Here is a 24835-nt window from a genome sequence, read left to right on the forward strand (position 1 = left end):
TTTTTTCATTTAAGACAAATTAAATGAAGATAATAATACCAAAGAATTTGTGTTTGCAATCATTTTCAGGAAGAAACTGAGTATTATCTGACAGAATTGCAGGGGTGTCAATACTTTTGGCCACAACTGTACAGGCTTTCTCCTTGCACACTTTCTTTTGATAGTGCAGTTTCCTCACAAACTGATCAGCACTTCTATCAATAAAATGGCGGCTGGTGGAAAAGCATGTGAACAGACCAGTCTATCAGCGTCCTCCAAAAAAGGAACATGGGAAAGCTGCTTTTATTTTGGAGAAAGCTAGTTGACTGGCCTGGTCACATGATTCCCCACTAGCAGTCATTGCATGGGCAAAAGTGCTGGTCGGTTTGTGGGGAAGGTACTGTAGCACTAACAAGTGAAAATGGCCAACGACCTGAGAATAAGTCAGTATGTTCATTCTGTCAGTCTAACAGGAAAGTTTAAATTAATAGCATGCTAATGACAAATTGTCATCCCATCAAACATAGTGAAACAATATACAGGGAAGACAAATAGGGATAATACGACCTATCGCATACTGAGACGAAGAAAAACATGAGCGAAGCTCCAAAAAAACGATAGAAAGTCCACACATAATATATTAAAATATGAATTTATTAATATACTTCATTACATAACAACAAGTAAATAATAAGGACAGATAGGGATACAGGGCCGTGTAGTGTCACAACCATACCAAATGGGCACAGCAGCAAAGGGGCTGGAAAATGGAAAGCCGAGCAAGGGTGATAAGCTAATGGTGTCTCAATATATACAAATCACCAAGGCCCTCAATTAAATATAATTGGCAAATATGGCACACATTCCCATAATAGTGCAAATGTACCATGAATGGCACCACAACTATAATAAAAATCCAATTTCAATATACCTGGGGGCAACTCCCAGCGGCTTCCAGAGTCCAAGCACCCACCCCGACGCGCGTTTCGGATGGTTAATCCTTCATCAGGGGGTATAGTTAATGGAATACACATGCCAGTTTAAATATCGGAGAAACCGGAAGTAGCGGCGCCGTCTGACCGGAAGTGACGCGTCCGCGTTCGCAACAGCCGCGGTCACGAGCGGCGTCGGCGTCAAGTCGCAGGGGAGCACCATGGCAACCACTGAGGCTATAAGACGCCGAAAGCCGCGCGGGAGCAGGGGAGCCGAACGCGCACGCGCCACATCAGCGGCGCAGCCTGTGAAATTCATAGGGAGATGCTGAGAAATGGTAACGCTGTGAAGGATAAAGGCTGTAGGTCGACAATAATAGCAAAAGGGAATTACATAAGTATATATAAGAAAGTATATGGTGTCAAAATACAATACACAATATAATGTCCAATGAACAGTGACATCAAGAAAAAACCACTTCACATACATTTCAATAAGCTGAATAGTAAATATATAATATACACAATTATACATAATTCAAAATTGCATATTTAAAATTAGACAAAATTGGATCAAAAACAATGTAAATCCAATATTGATGAAAAGGAAAAAGGAAAGGGAGAGGGAGGGGAAAGGGGAAGGGGAGGGGGAAAGGGGCAGGGAGGGGGAAGGGGAAGAGGAAGAAGGAGACACAAGGAAACACACAATCAGCATCTCAACCGGATGGTAGGATCATCAGGCAACCGACATGGAGTAAATAACATCAAAATGTGCAAAACTAGAAAAAAGGGATAAGAGAAAAGAAATTAGTAAAACATTAAAAACATATAATAAAAACACACCACTGGTAATGGAAGCGGCACAAATATGCAGCAAACCAGGCAGTCACAGAAAGGGAGCAAAGCTGAGACTCTCATTCAGCCCATTGGGATGGACAGTATTGAGCCTCCAAATCCAATGTGTCTCCATTTGGGCCAGGCGTCGTGAGACTCTACCTCCACGTATGCCCACCTCCAAAGTATCAATACCCTTAATCCTCAAACCACTAGCATCACAATGATGATGCAATTTAAAGTGACGGGGTAGAGTCTTCAGGGTAGAGGCGTCCTCGTGCTCCACAGCAGCCTGAATACCTAGTACATGCTCCCTGATACGAACCTTAAGCTGTCTGGTGGTCAAACCTATATATATCAGGGAGCATGGACAGGTAGCAAAATAAATCACGTTCTTAGTAGTGCAAGTTATAAATTTACGTATATCAAATTCACGTGATCCAGAAGAATCAGTAAATACAGAACTACGTTCAACGTTAACACAGGCTACACAGTGGCCACAAGGAACGCAACCCCGTCTAGGAGTTAAATGCCTAAAAAAATGAGGCGGAGGAGTAGGGGCATAGTGGCTATGTACCAGCCGATCACGAAGATTTCTGGCACGACGATAGGCAATAAGTGGACGATCAGGCAGAATTTTAGATAACACAGGGTCAGCCATTAAAATGGGCCAAGATCTCGAGAGGGCCTTATGTAGTCCATCAAACTGACTATAAAAGTTAGTTACAAACCTAATTGGTTGCAAAGCATTGTCCTGTTCAAAATGTCTATACAAAAGTGAATTTCTGGAGTTGTATTTGGCCTTATGGTAAGCTTTTTTGATTAACCGATGACTATAGCCACGTTCGCTCAAACGTTTTTTAAGTTCCAGTGACTGCAACTCGAAGTCATCATCTGTAGAGCATATGCGCCTCAGACGGAGGAACTGGCCAGTTGCTACTGCTCGTATCATATGGGCAGGATGCGATGAATCCGCATGAAGTAACATGTTAGTCGAGGTAGGTTTTCTATAAATGTCCGTCTGGACCCTTCCCGAAGAATCTCGTCTCAAATTGACGTCCAAAAATTCAATATGATCCGGATCCGATTTAACAGTGAGATATATATTCAGGTCATTGCTATTAAGCTTCAAAATGAATTGTGAAAGGGAAGCCGGTGTATCCTGCCAGATCAAGAGCACATCATCGATGTAGCGCGTCCACAGGAGGACACGCTCCATCGACATCTCATGATCTGACAGGAAGAGGTCCCTCTCCCACAGCCCCAGGAACAGATTGGCATAGGCCGGTGCATAGGCCGCGCCCATGGCTGTCCCCTGGAGCTGCAGGAAGAAGGACCCCTTAAAAATGAAAAAATTATGAGTCAATGTAAATTCAAGCAACTCGAGTATGAGAGCCCTCATACCCCTGCTGAATTTAGACATTTCCAGAAAATAACTGGTAGCATGTAATCCATCCCTATGTCTTATATTAGTGTACAGTGACTCTACATCAGCCGTGACAAATAGAGTCCCCGCATCAAGTGATAGACCGTCCATCCTACGAAGTAACTGATTAGTATCCTTCAAATATGAAGGGAGGTCCTCAACCAATGGCTGTAACATTGAGTCAATCCATCGATTAACACATTCAAGATAGTTACCCCCACCGGATACAATGGGGCGACCGGGAGGGTTGGAGGAATCCTTGTGAAGTTTAGGAAGTAAATAAAATGTTGGTATCGTTGGCTCAACAACAATTAATGCAGCTGCCAACTCTTTAGTGATGATGTTGTTATCCCTAGCCCTAATAATGATCTCCCTGAGTTGGACCTCAAAGGCGGACAAGGGGTTAAAAGTAAGTTTTTTATAGCAGATAGAGTTGTTTAACTGCCTATAGGCCTCTTTTTCATACATAGTCGTTGGCCATACTACTATATTTCCCCCCTTGTCCGCCGGTTTAATGACCACATCAGGGAGACTTTGTAGATGTTTAAGGCATTGACGTTCATCACTAGTCAAATTGTCATGCATGATATTCTTATTGAGCCGTAACACCTCCTGGGAAACTACCTTAACAAATAAATCAATGTTACTACAAGTAGAAAGTGGAGGAAATTTTCTAGACCGTGGCCGAATGGATAAAGGTATCTTACCTCCCTCCACCAAATTATGTTCGCAGGATAGATCCTCAAGAATCCTTAGAGCTACTTGCTCCTCATCTGTAGGGAACAATTGGTAAGAATTGTCATCAAAATAAAAACGCTTAAATAGCAATGACCGCGCAAAAAGATGCAAGTCTTTAATCACTGTGAAAGTATCCAGACCAGTGGCAGGAGAGAAGGAGAGACCTCGTGACAATAAAGACATATCAGTAATGGATAATTCGTGGCTGCTTAAATTGATTACCTTATTGTCATCAATAGTAGCAGCATCAACAGAACTTTTATTATGTCGTTTGTACGGATGGTATCCATAGTTTCTCTTTTTCTTATTGCCTGCCCTAGTATTCATGGACGATATCGAAGCCTCAGATTGTGTACTTAATGAAGAAACCGAGGTAACTGATGTAGCTCGATGTAATGAGTTGATACCCCTCTCAGACTTCTTGCGCCATTGATATACTTTTTTGAGAAGGAAATCCTTATTATCTCTACTAATTTTGGAGGATTGTGATTCCTGAATCCTTCTGACAGTCTCATCAAGAACTTTTTCCAAACGTAGTTCAAATTTATTTAATGTATCAGGAGGGCAACCAGTCTTTAACTCAGCCTGTGCTGCATCAATAGTTTTATCCAACTCCCCTATCGACTTCGAGTTCAGGTCAATCAATAGCTGCATGAGAGTCAATGAACAATTAGTACAAGCTTCTTCCCAGTTAGTCCTGAAATCTTCGTCATCAATTGGAAAAGCAGGAATCACACGAATCCTAAGCCCTCTAGGTATAATTTTCCGGGTCACATATTTTTCTAAAAAGGCCCGGTTCCACCAAATTTTAGTGCGTTTAGTCAATAAGGCCTGAATTGACTCACACAAAGCCTCCCATCTATGACTACCTGGCTGCTGCACAACAGCCCCACCATCCCCAAACACTTGATCAACCTGTCCAAGCCAGGATTGATCCCTGGCTCTGAAATCCATGTTGTCACGAGCGACACCTGTGCATAACACAGAAAAAACATAAATTAATAGCATGCTAATGACAAATTGTCATCCCATCAAACATAGTGAAACAATATACAGGGAAGACAAATAGGGATAATACGACCTATCGCATACTGAGACGAAGAAAAACATGAGCGAAGCTCCAAAAAAACGATAGAAAGTCCACACATAATATATTAAAATATGAATTTATTAATATACTTCATTACATAACAACAAGTAAATAATAAGGACAGATAGGGATACAGGGCCGTGTAGTGTCACAACCATACCAAATGGGCACAGCAGCAAAGGGGCTGGAAAATGGAAAGCCGAGCAAGGGTGATAAGCTAATGGTGTCTCAATATATACAAATCACCAAGGCCCTCAATTAAATATAATTGGCAAATATGGCACACATTCCCATAATAGTGCAAATGTACCATGAATGGCACCACAACTATAATAAAAATCCAATTTCAATATACCTGGGGGCAACTCCCAGCGGCTTCCAGAGTCCAAGCACCCACCCCGACGCGCGTTTCGGATGGTTAATCCTTCATCAGGGGGTATAGTTAATGGAATACACATGCCAGTTTAAATATCGGAGAAACCGGAAGTAGCGGCGCCGTCTGACCGGAAGTGACGCGTCCGCGTTCGCAACAGCCGCGGTCACGAGCGGCGTCGGCGTCAAGTCGCAGGGGAGCACCATGGCAACCACTGAGGCTATAAGACGCCGAAAGCCGCGCGGGAGCAGGGGAGCCGAACGCGCACGCGCCACATCAGCGGCGCAGCCTGTGAAATTCATAGGGAGATGCTGAGAAATGGTAACGCTGTGAAGGATAAAGGCTGTAGGTCGACAATAATAGCAAAAGGGAATTACATAAGTATATATAAGAAAGTATATGGTGTCAAAATACAATACACAATATAATGTCCAATGAACAGTGACATCAAGAAAAAACCACTTCACATACATTTCAATAAGCTGAATAGTAAATATATAATATACACAATTATACATAATTCAAAATTGCATATTTAAAATTAGACAAAATTGGATCAAAAACAATGTAAATCCAATATTGATGAAAAGGAAAAAGGAAAGGGAGAGGGAGGGGAAAGGGGAAGGGGAGGGGGAAAGGGGCAGGGAGGGGGAAGGGGAAGAGGAAGAAGGAGACACAAGGAAACACACAATCAGCATCTCAACCGGATGGTAGGATCATCAGGCAACCGACATGGAGTAAATAACATCAAAATGTGCAAAACTAGAAAAAAGGGATAAGAGAAAAGAAATTAGTAAAACATTAAAAACATATAATAAAAACACACCACTGGTAATGGAAGCGGCACAAATATGCAGCAAACCAGGCAGTCACAGAAAGGGAGCAAAGCTGAGACTCTCATTCAGCCCATTGGGATGGACAGTATTGAGCCTCCAAATCCAATGTGTCTCCATTTGGGCCAGGCGTCGTGAGACTCTACCTCCACGTATGCCCACCTCCAAAGTATCAATACCCTTAATCCTCAAACCACTAGCATCACAATGATGATGCAATTTAAAGTGACGGGGTAGAGTCTTCAGGGTAGAGGCGTCCTCGTGCTCCACAGCAGCCTGAATACCTAGTACATGCTCCCTGATACGAACCTTAAGCTGTCTGGTGGTCAAACCTATATATATCAGGGAGCATGGACAGGTAGCAAAATAAATCACGTTCTTAGTAGTGCAAGTTATAAATTTACGTATATCAAATTCACGTGATCCAGAAGAATCAGTAAATACAGAACTACGTTCAACGTTAACACAGGCTACACAGTGGCCACAAGGAACGCAACCCCGTCTAGGAGTTAAATGCCTAAAAAGGGACCTCTTCCTGTCAGATCATGAGATGTCGATGGAGCGTGTCCTCCTGTGGACGCGCTACATCGATGATGTGCTCTTGATCTGGCAGGATACACCGGCTTCCCTTTCACAATTCATTTTGAAGCTTAATAGCAATGACCTGAATATATATCTCACTGTTAAATCGGATCCGGATCATATTGAATTTTTGGACGTCAATTTGAGACGAGATTCTTCGGGAAGGGTCCAGACGGACATTTATAGAAAACCTACCTCGACTAACATGTTACTTCATGCGGATTCATCGCATCCTGCCCATATGATACGAGCAGTAGCAACTGGCCAGTTCCTCCGTCTGAGGCGCATATGCTCTACAGATGATGACTTCGAGTTGCAGTCACTGGAACTTAAAAAACGTTTGAGCGAACGTGGCTATAGTCATCGGTTAATCAAAAAAGCTTACCATAAGGCCAAATACAACTCCAGAAATTCACTTTTGTATAGACATTTTGAACAGGACAATGCTTTGCAACCAATTAGGTTTGTAACTAACTTTTATAGTCAGTTTGATGGACTACATAAGGCCCTCTCGAGATCTTGGCCCATTTTAATGGCTGACCCTGTGTTATCTAAAATTCTGCCTGATCGTCCACTTATTGCCTATCGTCGTGCCAGAAATCTTCGTGATCGGCTGGTACATAGCCACTATGCCCCTACTCCTCCGCCTCATTTTTTTAGGCATTTAACTCCTAGACGGGGTTGCGTTCCTTGTGGCCACTGTGTAGCCTGTGTTAACGTTGAACGTAGTTCTGTATTTACTGATTCTTCTGGATCACGTGAATTTGATATACGTAAATTTATAACTTGCACTACTAAGAACGTGATTTATTTTGCTACCTGTCCATGCTCCCTGATATATATAGGTTTGACCACCAGACAGCTTAAGGTTCGTATCAGGGAGCATGTACTAGGTATTCAGGCTGCTGTGGAGCACGAGGACGCCTCTACCCTGAAGACTCTACCCCGTCACTTTAAATTGCATCATCATTGTGATGCTAGTGGTTTGAGGATTAAGGGTATTGATACTTTGGAGGTGGGCATACGTGGAGGTAGAGTCTCACGACGCCTGGCCCAAATGGAGACACATTGGATTTGGAGGCTCAATACTGTCCATCCCAATGGGCTGAATGAGAGTCTCAGCTTTGCTCCCTTTCTGTGACTGCCTGGTTTGCTGCATATTTGTGCCGCTTCCATTACCAGTGGTGTGTTTTTATTATATGTTTTTAATGTTTTACTAATTTCTTTTCTCTTATCCCTTTTTTCTAGTTTTGCACATTTTGATGTTATTTACTCCATGTCGGTTGCCTGATGATCCTACCATCCGGTTGAGATGCTGATTGTGTGTTTCCTTGTGTCTCCTTCTTCCTCTTCCCCTTCCCCCTCCCTGCCCCTTTCCCCCTCCCCTTCCCCTTTCCCCTCCCTCTCCCTTTCCTTTTTCCTTTTCATCAATATTGGATTTACATTGTTTTTGATCCAATTTTGTCTAATTTTAAATATGCAATTTTGAATTATGTATAATTGTGTATATTATATATTTACTATTCAGCTTATTGAAATGTATGTGAAGTGGTTTTTTCTTGATGTCACTGTTCATTGGACATTATATTGTGTATTGTATTTTGACACCATATACTTTCTTATATATACTTATGTAATTCCCTTTTGCTATTATTGTCGACCTACAGCCTTTATCCTTCACAGCGTTACCATTTCTCAGCATCTCCCTATGAATTTCACAGGCTGCGCCGCTGATGTGGCGCGTGCGCGTTCGGCTCCCCTGCTCCCGCGCGGCTTTCGGCGTCTTATAGCCTCAGTGGTTGCCATGGTGCTCCCCTGCGACTTGACGCCGACGCCGCTCGTGACCGCGGCTGTTGCGAACGCGGACGCGTCACTTCCGGTCAGACGGCGCCGCTACTTCCGGTTTCTCTGATATTTAAACTGGCATGTGTATTCCATTAACTATACCCCCTGATGAAGGATTAACCATCCGAAACGCGCGTCGGGGTGGGTGCTTGGACTCTGGAAGCCGCTGGGAGTTGCCCCCAGGTATATTGAAATTGGATTTTTATTATAGTTGTGGTGCCATTCATGGTACATTTGCACTATTATGGGAATGTGTGCCATATTTGCCAATTATATTTAATTGAGGGCCTTGGTGATTTGTATATATTGAGACACCATTAGCTTATCACCCTTGCTCGGCTTTCCATTTTCCAGCCCCTTTGCTGCTGTGCCCATTTGGTATGGTTGTGACACTACACGGCCCTGTATCCCTATCTGTCCTTATTATTTACTTGTTGTTATGTAATGAAGTATATTAATAAATTCATATTTTAATATATTATGTGTGGACTTTCTATCGTTTTTTTGGAGCTTCGCTCATGTTTTTCTTCGTCTCAGTATGCGATAGGTCGTATTATCCCTATTTGTCTTCCCTGTATATTGTTTCACTATGTTTGATGGGATGACAATTTGTCATTAGCATGCTATTAATTTATGTTTTTTCTGTGTTATGCACAGGTGTCGCTCGTGACAACATGGATTTCAGAGCCAGGGATCAATCCTGGCTTGGACAGGTTGATCAAGTGTTTGGGGATGGTGGGGCTGTTGTGCAGCAGCCAGGTAGTCATAGATGGGAGGCTTTGTGTGAGTCAATTCAGGCCTTATTGACTAAACGCACTAAAATTTGGTGGAACCGGGCCTTTTTAGAAAAATATGTGACCCGGAAAATTATACCTAGAGGGCTTAGGATTCGTGTGATTCCTGCTTTTCCAATTGATGACGAAGATTTCAGGACTAACTGGGAAGAAGCTTGTACTAATTGTTCATTGACTCTCATGCAGCTATTGATTGACCTGAACTCGAAGTCGATAGGGGAGTTGGATAAAACTATTGATGCAGCACAGGCTGAGTTAAAGACTGGTTGCCCTCCTGATACATTAAATAAATTTGAACTACGTTTGGAAAAAGTTCTTGATGAGACTGTCAGAAGGATTCAGGAATCACAATCCTCCAAAATTAGTAGAGATAATAAGGATTTCCTTCTCAAAAAAGTATATCAATGGCGCAAGAAGTCTGAGAGGGGTATCAACTCATTACATCGAGCTACATCAGTTACCTCGGTTTCTTCATTAAGTACACAATCTGAGGCTTCGATATCGTCCATGAATACTAGGGCAGGCAATAAGAAAAAGAGAAACTATGGATACCATCCGTACAAACGACATAATAAAAGTTCTGTTGATGCTGCTACTATTGATGACAATAAGGTAATCAATTTAAGCAGCCACGAATTATCCATTACTGATATGTCTTTATTGTCACGAGGTCTCTCCTTCTCTCCTGCCACTGGTCTGGATACTTTCACAGTGATTAAAGACTTGCATCTTTTTGCGCGGTCATTGCTATTTAAGCGTTTTTATTTTGATGACAATTCTTACCAATTGTTCCCTACAGATGAGGAGCAAGTAGCTCTAAGGATTCTTGAGGATCTATCCTGCGAACATAATTTGGTGGAGGGAGGTAAGATACCTTTATCCATTCGGCCACGGTCTAGAAAATTTCCTCCACTTTCTACTTGTAGTAACATTGATTTATTTGTTAAGGTAGTTTCCCAGGAGGTGTTACGGCTCAATAAGAATATCATGCATGACAATTTGACTAGTGATGAACGTCAATGCCTTAAACATCTACAAAGTCTCCCTGATGTGGTCATTAAACCGGCGGACAAGGGGGGAAATATAGTAGTATGGCCAACGACTATGTATGAAAAAGAGGCCTATAGGCAGTTAAACAACTCTATCTGCTATAAAAAACTTACTTTTAACCCCTTGTCCGCCTTTGAGGTCCAACTCAGGGAGATCATTATTAGGGCTAGGGATAACAACATCATCACTAAAGAGTTGGCAGCTGCATTAATTGTTGTTGAGCCAACGATACCAACATTTTATTTACTTCCTAAACTTCACAAGGATTCCTCCAACCCTCCCGGTCGCCCCATTGTATCCGGTGGGGGTAACTATCTTGAATGTGTTAATCGATGGATTGACTCAATGTTACAGCCATTGGTTGAGGACCTCCCTTCATATTTGAAGGATACTAATCAGTTACTTCGTAGGATGGACGGTCTATCACTTGATGCGGGGACTCTATTTGTCACGGCTGATGTAGAGTCACTGTACACTAATATAAGACATAGGGATGGATTACATGCTACCAGTTATTTTCTGGAAATGTCTAAATTCAGCAGGGGTATGAGGGCTCTCATACTCGAGTTGCTTGAATTTACATTGACTCATAATTTTTTCATTTTTAAGGGGTCCTTCTTCCTGCAGCTCCAGGGGACAGCCATGGGCGCGGCCTATGCACCGGCCTATGCCAATCTGTTCCTGGGGCTGTGGGAGAGGGACCTCTTCCTGTCAGATCATGAGATGTCGATGGAGCGTGTCCTCCTGTGGACGCGCTACATCGATGATGTGCTCTTGATCTGGCAGGATACACCGGCTTCCCTTTCACAATTCATTTTGAAGCTTAATAGCAATGACCTGAATATATATCTCACTGTTAAATCGGATCCGGATCATATTGAATTTTTGGACGTCAATTTGAGACGAGATTCTTCGGGAAGGGTCCAGACGGACATTTATAGAAAACCTACCTCGACTAACATGTTACTTCATGCGGATTCATCGCATCCTGCCCATATGATACGAGCAGTAGCAACTGGCCAGTTCCTCCGTCTGAGGCGCATATGCTCTACAGATGATGACTTCGAGTTGCAGTCACTGGAACTTAAAAAACGTTTGAGCGAACGTGGCTATAGTCATCGGTTAATCAAAAAAGCTTACCATAAGGCCAAATACAACTCCAGAAATTCACTTTTGTATAGACATTTTGAACAGGACAATGCTTTGCAACCAATTAGGTTTGTAACTAACTTTTATAGTCAGTTTGATGGACTACATAAGGCCCTCTCGAGATCTTGGCCCATTTTAATGGCTGACCCTGTGTTATCTAAAATTCTGCCTGATCGTCCACTTATTGCCTATCGTCGTGCCAGAAATCTTCGTGATCGGCTGGTACATAGCCACTATGCCCCTACTCCTCCGCCTCATTTTTTTAGGCATTTAACTCCTAGACGGGGTTGCGTTCCTTGTGGCCACTGTGTAGCCTGTGTTAACGTTGAACGTAGTTCTGTATTTACTGATTCTTCTGGATCACGTGAATTTGATATACGTAAATTTATAACTTGCACTACTAAGAACGTGATTTATTTTGCTACCTGTCCATGCTCCCTGATATATATAGGTTTGACCACCAGACAGCTTAAGGTTCGTATCAGGGAGCATGTACTAGGTATTCAGGCTGCTGTGGAGCACGAGGACGCCTCTACCCTGAAGACTCTACCCCGTCACTTTAAATTGCATCATCATTGTGATGCTAGTGGTTTGAGGATTAAGGGTATTGATACTTTGGAGGTGGGCATACGTGGAGGTAGAGTCTCACGACGCCTGGCCCAAATGGAGACACATTGGATTTGGAGGCTCAATACTGTCCATCCCAATGGGCTGAATGAGAGTCTCAGCTTTGCTCCCTTTCTGTGACTGCCTGGTTTGCTGCATATTTGTGCCGCTTCCATTACCAGTGGTGTGTTTTTATTATATGTTTTTAATGTTTTACTAATTTCTTTTCTCTTATCCCTTTTTTCTAGTTTTGCACATTTTGATGTTATTTACTCCATGTCGGTTGCCTGATGATCCTACCATCCGGTTGAGATGCTGATTGTGTGTTTCCTTGTGTCTCCTTCTTCCTCTTCCCCTTCCCCCTCCCTGCCCCTTTCCCCCTCCCCTTCCCCTTTCCCCTCCCTCTCCCTTTCCTTTTTCCTTTTCATCAATATTGGATTTACATTGTTTTTGATCCAATTTTGTCTAATTTTAAATATGCAATTTTGAATTATGTATAATTGTGTATATTATATATTTACTATTCAGCTTATTGAAATGTATGTGAAGTGGTTTTTTCTTGATGTCACTGTTCATTGGACATTATATTGTGTATTGTATTTTGACACCATATACTTTCTTATATATACTTATGTAATTCCCTTTTGCTATTATTGTCGACCTACAGCCTTTATCCTTCACAGCGTTACCATTTCTCAGCATCTCCCTATGAATTTCACAGGCTGCGCCGCTGATGTGGCGCGTGCGCGTTCGGCTCCCCTGCTCCCGCGCGGCTTTCGGCGTCTTATAGCCTCAGTGGTTGCCATGGTGCTCCCCTGCGACTTGACGCCGACGCCGCTCGTGACCGCGGCTGTTGCGAACGCGGACGCGTCACTTCCGGTCAGACGGCGCCGCTACTTCCGGTTTCTCCGATATTTAAACTGGCATGTGTATTCCATTAACTATACCCCCTGATGAAGGATTAACCATCCGAAACGCGCGTCGGGGTGGGTGCTTGGACTCTGGAAGCCGCTGGGAGTTGCCCCCAGGTATATTGAAATTGGATTTTTATTATAGTTGTGGTGCCATTCATGGTACATTTGCACTATTATGGGAATGTGTGCCATATTTGCCAATTATATTTAATTGAGGGCCTTGGTGATTTGTATATATTGAGACACCATTAGCTTATCACCCTTGCTCGGCTTTCCATTTTCCAGCCCCTTTGCTGCTGTGCCCATTTGGTATGGTTGTGACACTACACGGCCCTGTATCCCTATCTGTCCTTATTATTTACTTGTTGTTATGTAATGAAGTATATTAATAAATTCATATTTTAACAGGAAAGTTTGTAGCACTTTTTCCATCTGTCTTTTTCTGAACTCCTTTCAGCTGATTTATGGCCACAGACTAATTTAAAGTTGTAAATGCAGAGAAACAAAGCCTGTATAAGCAAAATACTAAAAAATTTGGAAAGAAATCAAATTCCAGATGGCACAATTTATTTTACGCAACTTTATTAGCATAGCCATGTATAACGTTATTTGACAAGTTATGGATTGCTAAATGTGTACATGATAAAAAAAACAATAATAGTACAGGAATAGAGCATCATCATAACCACCATAAGTACAGAAATACAGCATCACAGCCACCATCAGTCCATGAGTATATCACCAGAGCCCGCATCAGTACATTAATACAATGCCAGAAAGCACCATCAATACATGATTGCAGCACCAGAACCACATTCAGCACATGAATACAGCAGCAGAACCATCATTAGTACATGAATACATTACCACAACCATCATCAGTATATGATACACTAACGCAGTGGAAAATCCGCACATTTTTGATGCATTTTTGCATGCGTTTATGTAAATCCATAGAGCTAAATAAAGATATATTATTTTTTAAAAAAAAAGAATTGTGATGTCATTTCCTTGTTCAACCTCTTCTTTTTCATTCTCCATTGAAGACCAAAATGTCATTAATAATAATAATAATAATAATAATCTTTATTTATTTAGCACCAACATATTCCGCAGCGCTTTACAGTTTAACAGTTTCAAAACACAAGTCATAAGTAACAACATTAACAATACAATAATTAAAGCAAAATAAGACGAAATAAGATGACCCTGCTCGTGAGAGCTTACAATCTACAATGAGGTGGGGGAGATACAGAGTACAGGGGTGTATTTACAATGGTGTATTTATAATGATGGTCCAGCCATCTTGAGGGAGTGAAAGATGGATGGAGATAGTAAATGGGCTACACACGCACCCTTATACATAGAATGACTTTGATTAGTGAACGTGATAAGCTGCTCTGAACAAATGTGTTTTGAGGGAGCGCCTAAAACTGTGCAAATTGTGGTTAGTCCTAATTTCTTGGGGTAGAGCATTCCAGAGGATAGGAGCAGCACGGGAGAAGTCTTGGAGTCGGGAGTGGGAGGTACGGATTAGTGCAGGGGTTTGTCGAAAGTCGTTTGCAGAGCGCAGCGATTGGCTAGGCCGATAGAAATGATGGAAGGAGATGTAGGGGGGTGCCGCACCGTGGAGAGCTTTGTGGGTGAAAACAAGTACTTTGAATTGGGTCCTATAATGAATGGGCAGCCAGTGTAAAGACTGACGAAGAGCGGACACGTCCTAGTACCGATTAGCCAGATGGACAACCCTGGCTGCTGCATTAAGCATGGACTGGAGAGGGGATAGTCGAGTGACGGGAAGGCCTATTAATAGAGCGTTGCAGTAATCCAGCCGGGAGTGGATCAATGCTACAGTGAGGGTTTTTGTCGTTTCCATGGTGAGAAAAGGGCGGATTCTAGAGATGTTCTTTAGGTGTAAGCGGCAAGAGTGTGCAAGAGATTGTATATGGGATGTGAAGGAGAGATTGGTGTCAAACATAACACCCAGACAGTGCGCCTGCTGCTGGGGTGTTATTGTGGTGCCTCTCACAGAGAGGGAAATGTCAGATTTAGGGAGGTTAGTAGACGGCGGGAGCAGAAGAAGTTCAATTTTGGAGAGGTTGAGTTTCAGATAGAGAGTGGACATGATATTGGAGGCTGCGGACAGACAGTCACTGGCGTTCTGTAGTACAGAGGGGGTAAGGTCGGGGAATGATGTGTATAGCTGTGTGTCATCAGCATAAAGATGCTACTGAAAGCTAAATCTGCTGATGGTCTGTCCAATTGGGGCTGTGTAGAAAGAGAAGAGAAGGTGGCCAAGGACTGAGCCCTGAGGTACCCCGACAGCAAGAGGAAGAGGAGATGAAGTGGAGTCAGAGAACAAAACACTGAAGGAGCGGTCAGAGAGCTAGGAAGAGAACCAGGAGAGAGCAGTCCTTAATGCCTAGTGACTGGAGCCTAGAGAGTAGGCGATGGTGGTCAACAGTATCGAAAGCTGCAGATAGGTCAAGAAGAATGAGCAGAGAGTGGTGACCATTACGTTTTGCTGTCAGAAGGTCATTGGTCACTTTGATGAGTGCAGTTTCAGTCGAATGTAGGGGGCGGAAGCCAGACTGTGAAGGGTCTAGAAGGGAGTGAGTGGAGAGGTAACGGGTAAGGCGGGAGTAGACAAGGCGCTCCAAAAGTTTAGAGATGAAGGGGAGATTGGAGACTGGTCTGTAGTTGTTTGTGCAGGATGGGTCGAGAGCGGGTTTCTTTAGTAATGGAGTAACGATGGCGTGTTTGAAGGAGGATGGGAAAATGCCCGAGGAGAGGGAGAGATTAAAGATTGTAGTTAGGTGGGTTGTGACGACTGGAGAGACTGGAGGAGATGTGAGGGAATGGGATCGGTAGTGCATTTAGTCGGACGAGAAGAAGAGAGGAGTCTGGAGACTTCTTCTATGATGGGATCAAATGTGGAAAGTGAGCCAGGGGAGATGCAGGAAGGGATGGGAGTCACAGCACTTGGTGGTTGGGAGCAGATTTCCTGATGGATATTATCTATTTTTTCTGTAAAGTGGGAGGCCAGGTCATCAGCACAAATGTCTGTAATAGGGGCTTGTGCTTTTGGCCTGAGGAGGGAGTGAAAAGTGTCAAAAAGTTTCTTGGGGTTGTTGGCTAGTGAGGAGATCAGGGAGGTGAATTAGGTCTGTTTGGCGAGGTGAAGGGCAGCGTTATAGGTTCTTAACATAAATTTGAAGTTGATGAAGTCTTCTGGTGTGCGGGCTTTTCTCCATAGGCGTTCAGCACTCCTAGAGCATCGCTGAAGAAGTTTAGCTTGCGATGTGAGCCAAGGCTGTTTTACTCTGTGCTTGGAGGTTCTGAGGGTGAGGGGAGCTACTTGGTAAAGGGTGCTTCTAAGAGTGTCATTGTAGTGATGAACAGCCAGATTAGGACAGGAAGAAGGGGAGATTGGGGACAGTGATGAGTGTAGGGAGTCTGAAAGTGTCTGAGGGTTAATGGCTTGTAGATTTCTGACTGTGTGGTAGGTAGGAGTGAGCTGGGGTGGGCGAGTGTGAGCGTGAAGGAGAGAATGTTGTGTTCAGAGAGTGGAAGCGGTGAGTTATTTAGGTGGGAAATTGAGCAGAGCCGGACAAAGACCAGATCAAGGGTGTTACCGTCCTTGTGTGTCTCAGAGGTTGAAAGCTGTGAGAGGCCTAGAGAGGTGGTTAGTGATAGAAGCTGGGATGCAGATGTGGAAGTAGGGCTGTTAATGGGGATGTTAAAGTCTCCCAGGATAAGAGTTGGTAGTTCTGAGGACATGAAGTGCGGCAGCCAGGCTGAAAAGTGGTCAAGGAAGTGGGTGGGTGAACCTGGGGGCCGGTATATGACCAATACCCGGAGGGAGAGGGGACGAAAGAGCCTGATGGTGTGGACCTCAAAAGAAGGGAATAAGAGTGATGGAACTGGGGGAATGACCTGGAAAGTGCATTGTGGGGACAGGAGTATGCCGACTCCACCACCATGTCTGTTTGTGGGTCTCGGGGAGTGAGAGAATTGTAAGCCACCGTAGGAAATGGCAGCAGGAGAGGCAGTGTCAGAATCCTGAATCCAGGTTTCAGTGAGGGCCAACAGATTAAGAGAGTTGTTCAGAAAGTAGTTGTGTAAGAAAGGAAGCTTGTTACAAGCAGACCGTGGATTCCAGTGGGCACAATTAAAAGATTGAGATGAGGGAGTGCAAGTAATATTAATAAGATTATTATGGTTTCGATATGAGGTAGGGTAGGGGTTGAGGTTGGGGGATGGGGGACCAGGGTTGGGGGAGATGTCACCTGAAATCAGTAGGATTAGGAAGAAAAAGAGCAAATAGTTGTTGGAATTGTAGGTAGTTTATTTCTGCGATTACATTACATACCACGTTCAAATTTATAATGTTTACACACAAAACAATTATACTGTATATATATATATATACAGTACAGACCAAAAGTTTGGACACACCTTCTCATTCAAAGAGTTTTCTTTATTTTCATGACTATGAAAATTGTAGATTGTCAAAAGACATAGCCAGATAGGAGTAGCAGTTCCATCAGATGACTCCTAAGTACAATCACTATGGCCATCGCATGGGTACACACAGACAAACAGAGACGGACACAAGCAGACATACACGCACATATTCTCCGCCCACACCCATATTCTCCGCCCACACCTTCTTCCTCCTGACATAATTTCCTTTGACAATTTGCGTTTTTGTCAGCAAATAAGCAGCAAATGCGCTGCAAAGGCACAAACCTTTTTACACCTGCATTTTTGCTGCAGATTTGACTGACTCAGTTGAAGTCAATGACTGAAAAATGCTGCAGAAACGCAAAAATAATTGACATGCTGCAGAAAATAAAACGTTGCAAATACGGATGGAAATTTAGTGATCATGTGCACAACATTTCAGGATTGTCATTGAATTACCTTGCATAAGTATTCCATTGCGTTTTTGGACCATTTACGCACATAAAAAAAGCTGCGAAAACGCATTGTGTGCACATAGCCTTAGAGCGCAAAATTGTCTGGAATAGATAGCGGACGCTATGTCGCGTTTGAAAAGCCTCTGATGTGCCTAGACAGTGGAAACCCCCCACAAGTGACCCGGTTTTTGAAACTACACACCTCTAGGATCAACAGGTGGGGTGAGCACCTTGAACCCACAGGTGACTCAATTAATTTTATAATCTTGAACTGTGAAAAAGAAAAAAATGCATTTTTCCTGCAAAAAAGTTGGCTTTGCCCCAAATTTTTTATTTTCACAATTTTAACAGGAGAAAATGGACTATACAATATATTGTGCAATTTCTCTTAGGCACATGGATACCCAATATGTGGTGAAAAACTACTGTTTGGACACACCGTAGGCCTCGGAAGGGAAGGAGCTCCAACTGAGTTCTGGAACTCAATTTTGTCTGTAATAGATTGCAGATGCCATGTCACATTTGAAGAGCCAAAACAGAAAACTCCCCACAAATGACCCCATTTTGGAAACTACACCTCTGGAGGAATTTATCTAGGGGTGTAGTGAGCATTTTTAACCTTCAGGCAATTCACTGAATTGTATAACATTAGTTTGAGTAAATTGAAAAGTACCATTTTTTTCCACTAAAATGTTGCTAAGTTTTTAATTTTCTAAAGGGATAATAGGAAAAATGAATGGTAAAATTTGTTATGCAATATCTCCTGAGTACACCAGTTCCTTATGCGTGGTCAAAAACTACTTTTGAGGCACAGTGCGAAGTTCAGAAGGGAAGAAGCAACATGTTGGAGTTCATATTTTGCTGGACTAGTTTGCGTGTGAAATATCACGTTGGCAGAAACCGCCCATAAGTGACCATTTTACAAACTACACCTAGGAAGTGGGCAAAAATGGTATGAAAATTTGTCACACAAATTCTGCTAAATGTGGAAATACCCCATATGTGGCTGTACAGTACTGATTAACCATACTCGGGAGGAACGGAGCGCTATTTTCCTCCTGGAGCGTAGATTTTCATAGAATAGTTTGCGGACTCCATATACAGATCCCCTAAGTGGTAGAAAAGCAGAATCCCCCCTCAAGTGACCCCATTTTGAAAATTACACCCCTTGGAGAATTTATCTGCAGGTGTAGTGATGATTTGACTCCATGGGCGTTTTCCTAGAAACAAGCAGCAGTGGATGTTTCTGAGTGAAAATTGCAACTCTACTATTGTAGTGCCCAGTACGTTGCAGTGAACCAGTACATTGTAGTGCCCAGTGCGTTATGCCCAGCTTCGTGTTTCTTAAATTCCGCGGGCTCTCATCGCTATAGAAATACCAAATATGTGGACGCTAAATGTGGTTTAGCCACACTTTGGGGCTCCGAGGGAGGCAGTTGAATTTGGGAGTGCAGAATTTGCTGAATTTATTTTGGGGGAGCCTTTTAGCTTTTCCAGAGCCTTTGTACTACCAGTAACGTGGAAATCCCTATATATTCATTAACAAATGACAAACCTGAGTGAGGACATGTTTTTTGTGGATTGAGTTGAAGCTTTTATTGGAAACACTTTACATAACATTTTGGATCACATTTATTCTGTGATCTACGCTGAGCACTTACATCGGGGTTTCTATATAAATCTCCGATTCAGATTAAACCCCTGAGGGATCCATTCACTAATGAGGCAGCACAGTTACTCTGAATCCTGTCTGACCTCTGCTCAGTGTTGTCCTTCTTTTCAGAAGTGTTCAAAACTGTGGCGGACCGCGATTTATGCACACTTAAAAAAATGGACCTCGCTGGATCCCTTTAGGAGACAGAATGAACAAATCAATATTAGGTCAAGAAATAGTTTCATTTATTTTTTATGTCATTCTTCGTGACGTATATGTGATACGACGACTTTATTCTTCGGTTCGGTGTGATTACAGCGATAACAGATTTATACTTTTTTTTTTGTAACTAAAAAGTGTACAAGGACTACCTATATTAACGTGCACACTCCAATATGCAAAATGTCTATAATTTTATTAAACAACAAAAACACACAAGCAAAAATTTAAATAAACCAATTAAAAACATACAAAAAGTCCCAGACCTCAATACCCAATGCAGTGCATCAAATATACATCAAATAACAATGCAACAGAGTGATGCTATATAATTATTGATGAGCGAACGTGTTCGCCACTACTCATTACTAGCCTGAGTATCACTGTACTCGGTGTACTTTGCGAGTACCGAACATTTCCGGGATTACTCGACAGGAACTCGGGTCTCCACCCACCCTGCAGAGATTGTATGGCAGGCAATGAAACGCCGCAGACATCTTTGTTGTGGTCATGCAGTGATTGGCTGGCCGCACAGCATCATCAGGGGTGTAAGAGAGCGGACACCGCCCTGCTCGCCGCATTCAGCTCCAGATTGAGATAGTGTAGGGAGAGCTGCTGCCTTGATAGGGTCAGAATTGGGGATTTATTAGTGAGTGTGGGGTCTACCATCCTAAACAACTCAAATCCAGCTAAAACTACAGTCCCTCTAAGGACTAATTTCCGAGTATATAGGTTCCAGTGTTAGGCAGGCAGGGTAGTGTACATCGCTGTATGCACATCAGTGCAAGGCCTGCAGGCACTGCATGTGTGTATATACATATCATTGTATATATCAAGAGGGTCCTGTGTTCAGGTGTAATTGGCTTTGAAAATTTTTTGGGCCAGGGCTAATAGAGCTTTTTTTATTGCAAAGCAATCCAGAGCCCTTTTTTTCCTCCATTTGCTTTTTGACACTGCACAATACAGCCAGATCCTTTTCCTAGCACAGCATGAAAATCCAGCAAACATCCCTTTTGAGTGCACAGAGAAATATTTATTTTTTATGTGGTACGGTTGAGTAGGTTTTTTTTGAGTGTCTTGCACAATTTCTTGACACTATTTTGCTGAACCCCCCAAAAAATACAGACAGGACACATATTTTACAGTGTGGTACATCTGTGACACGCCTTATCCATCCGTCTGTTAAAAAATTTGGACTTTTTAGCCCTAAATTCATTTTTTTTTGCTGTCTGGCACTGTACTTACACACAGCACTATTTATCCAAAAAAAAAAAAAAAACTGTGTGTGCTCAAAGTTTGGCCAGTTTACGGCCATTTTCTTTTTTGGTCCGGGGTGTCACTGGAGTTATATACAACAGTATTTCCCCCCCCCCCCCCAAAAGAAAAAAAAAAAAAAAAAAAAAATTGTCGTAGTGGTATCTCCATGTCAGCTCATATCTGTGGATGCGCAAAGTTTGACCAGTTTACAGCTGATTTCTTTTTTGGTCCGGGGTGTCACTGGACTTATATACAGCAGTATTTAGCCAACAAATGAAAAAAATACAGGCCATACATTTTTCGGTGTGGTATCTGCGTGACAGCTCATATCTGTATGTGCTCAAAGTTTGGCCAGTTTACGGCTGTTTTCTTTTTTGGTCCGGGGTGTCACTGGACTTATATACAGCAGTATTTACCCCAAAAAATTAAAGAAAAAAACGAAAAAAGACAATTGTCGTAGTAGTATCTCTGTGACAGCTCATATATGTGCGTGCTCAAAGTTTGGCCAGTTTACGGCTGATTTCTTTTTGGTCCTGGGTGTCACTGGACTTAAATACAGCAGTATTTAGCCCAAAAATTAAAAAAATACAGGCCACACATTTTTTCGATGTGGTATTTGCGTTCAAGCCCATATCTGTGTGTGCTCAAAGTTCGGCCAGTTTACAGCTGTTTTCTTTTTGGTCCGGGGTGTCACTGGACTTATATACAGCACTATGTTGCATTATTTTTTAAAAAAAGCCCATATTTTACAGTGGGGTATATCTGTGACACGCCTCATACATCCGTGTCTCAAAAATTGAGGCATTTTTGGCCTAAATTCCCTTTTTATCCAGTCTGTCATTCTCATTATATCCAGCACTCTTTTGCGTCCAATAAAAAAAAAAAAAAAAATATATATATATATATATATATATATATATATATACAGTTGTGGCCAAAAGTATTGTGAAAAATGAGGATGAACGAACTCATGGAGATCAACATCCAACACTGCGGCGACACCATCACGTTTCTCAACGCACTGATTCTAGAGCAATGCCCCCATCCCTTATGGGAAATATGCAAAAACATGCAAAACACAAGCCGCGGAGACACCATCACATGTTTCTCAACACAAGCAATGACTAGCCAGGTCTTTCCCCGGGAAGCAACAACCACGGGAAGGGCAGTCTCCAAATGAAGGAAACCACCTATGCCAAAACATGGTATCCATCCACAGACAGCTGTTTCGGGGTATGGCCCCTCATCAGTGTGGAGTAGGAAACTGGCTAGTAGGAGCAATGCCTAGTAAGAGACTGTGAAAAATGCGGATGATTGACCTCATGGAGATCAACATCCAACACTGCGGAGACACCATCACATGTTTCTCAATGCAGTGATTCCAGAGCAATGCCCCCATCCCTAATGGGAAATATGCAAAAACATGCAAAACACAAGCTGCGGAGACACCATCACGTTTCTCAACGCAAGCAATGACTAGCCAGGTCATGTGATGGTGTCTCCGCAGTGTTGGATGTTGATCTCCATGAGTTCATTCATCCTCATTTTTCAGTTTTTTACTAGGCATTGCTCCTACTAGCCAGTTTCCTACTCCACACTGATGAGGGGCAATACCCCAAAACAGCTGTCTGTGGATGGATACCATGTTTTGGCATAGGTGGTTTCCTTCATTGGAGACTGCCCTTCCCGTGGTTGTTCCTTCTCGGGGAAAGACCTGGCTAGTCATTGCTTGCGTTGAGAAACATGTGGCCAAAAGTATTGGCACCCCTGCAATTCTGTCAGATAATACTCAGTTTCTTCCTGAAAATGATTGCAAACACAAATTCTTTGTTATTATTATCTTCATTTAATTTGTCTTAAATGAAAAAACACAAAGAATCCTAAAGCCAAATTTGATATAATTGCACACCAAACATAAAAAAAGAGGGTGGACAAAAGTATTGGCACTGTTCGAAAAATCATGTGATGCTTCTCTAATTTGTGTAATTAACAGCACCTGTAACTTCCCTGTGGCACCTAACAGGTGTTGGCAATAACTAAATCACACTTGCAGCCAGTTGACATGGATTAAAGTTGACTCAACCTCTGTCTTGTGTCCTTGTGTGTACCACATTGAGCATAGAGAAAAGAAAGAAGACCAAAGACCTGTCTGAGGACTTGAGAAACCAAATTGTGAGGAAACATGAGCAATCTCAAGGCTACAAGTCCATCTCCAAAGACCTGAATGTTCCTGTGTCTACCGTGCGCAGTGTCATCAAGAAGTTTAAAGCCCATGGCACTGTGGCTAACCTCCCTAAATGTGGACGGAAAAGAAAAATTGACAAGAGATTTCAACGCAAGATTGTGCGGATGTTGGATAAAGAACCTCGACTAACATCCAAACAAGTTCAAGCTGCCCTGCAGTCCGAGGGTACAACAGTATCAACCCGTACTATCCGTCGGCGTCTGAATGAAAAGGGACTGTATGGTAGGAGACCCAGGAAGACCCCACTTCTTACCCCGAGACATAAAAAAGCCAGGCTGGAGTTTGCCAAAACTTACCTGAAAAAGCCTAAAACGTTTTGGAAGAATGTTCTCTGGTCAGATGAGACAAAAGTAGAGCTTTTTGGGCAAAGGCATCAACATAGAGTTTACAGGAGAAAAAAAAGAGGCATTACACTGTATATTACAGTGTGGTATATCTGTGACATGCCTCATCCATCCGTCTGCTAAAAAAAAATTTCTTTTTAGCCCTAAATTCATTTTTTTTTGCTGTCTGGCACTGTACTTATTGTATATACAGCACTATTTAGCCAAAAATGTTTAAAAAACAGGTCACACATTTTTCGGTGTGGTATCTGCATGCCAGCTCATATCTGTGTGTGCTCAAAGTTTGGCCAGTTTACAACAGTTTTCTTTTTTGGTCCAGGGTGTCACTGGACTTATATACAGCAATATTTAAACAAAAAAATTATAAAAATACATGCCACACATTTTTCAGTGTGGTGTCTGCTTGCCGGCTCATATCTGTGTGTGCCCAAAGTTTGGCCAGTTTGCGGCTGTTTTCTTTTTTTGGTCCGGGGTGTCACTGGACTTAGATACAGCACTATGTTGCATTATTTTAAAAAACAGCCCACATTTTACAGTGGGGTACATCTGTGACACGCCTCATACATCCGTCTCAAAAATTGAGGCATTTTTGGCCTAAATTCCCTTTTTTGCCAGTCTGTCACTCTTATTATATCCAGCACTCTTTTGCATTCAATAAAAATTTATATATTTTACAGTGTGGTATATCTGGACACGCCTCATACATCCGTTTGATTAAAATTTGGGGATTGTAGGCCGGTATTCCAGTGTTTGCCTGTCTGTTACTCCAGTTATATACAGCACTTTAAAAAAAAACAAAACAGGCCACATTTTACAGTGGGGGATGTCGTTAAAAAGAATTTGGTTTAAAGTTGTTATGGCAGCTTCATGTCTGTGTTAAATGCTCCAACTACTACCACCATCATCATCTTCCTCCTAGAGGCAGTCACTGTGCAGATAGAAAGTCTGAGTAGCAGAGGGTGAACGTTTAGGCGCTGTTGTACTCTGTCTTGTACTCTGTCTTTGTATTACAAAGGCTAAATCTTTGTGATGAAATCATGCCTGGATGA

At 42.5% G+C, this 24835-nt stretch overlaps 2 long non-coding RNA genes across 2 annotated transcripts; one reads left to right on the top strand and one right to left on the bottom strand.

Annotated features, from left to right (window-relative positions):
* Positions 1-1576: 1576 nt before the first annotated feature.
* Positions 1577-6017, bottom strand: LOC141086248 (uncharacterized). The gene is made up of 3 exons (XR_012231555.1): positions 4132-6017; positions 3879-3944; positions 1577-1690 (listed from the first exon to the last, which is right to left on the bottom strand). It is a non-coding gene; the product is annotated as an uncharacterized lncRNA (long non-coding RNA).
* Positions 6018-6806: 789 nt separating this feature from the next.
* Positions 6807-12769, top strand: LOC141086249 (uncharacterized). Its single transcript, XR_012231556.1, has 3 exons — positions 6807-10038; positions 10226-10291; positions 12480-12769. It is a non-coding gene; the product is annotated as an uncharacterized lncRNA (long non-coding RNA).
* The last annotated feature ends 12066 nt before the right edge of the window (positions 12770-24835 follow it).

This window comes from Dendrobates tinctorius, unplaced genomic scaffold, assembly GCF_039654945.1.
Source record: "Dendrobates tinctorius isolate UK_male_01 unplaced genomic scaffold, ASM3965494v1 ptg000030l, whole genome shotgun sequence".
Lineage (NCBI taxonomy): Eukaryota > Metazoa > Chordata > Amphibia > Anura > Dendrobatidae > Dendrobates > Dendrobates tinctorius.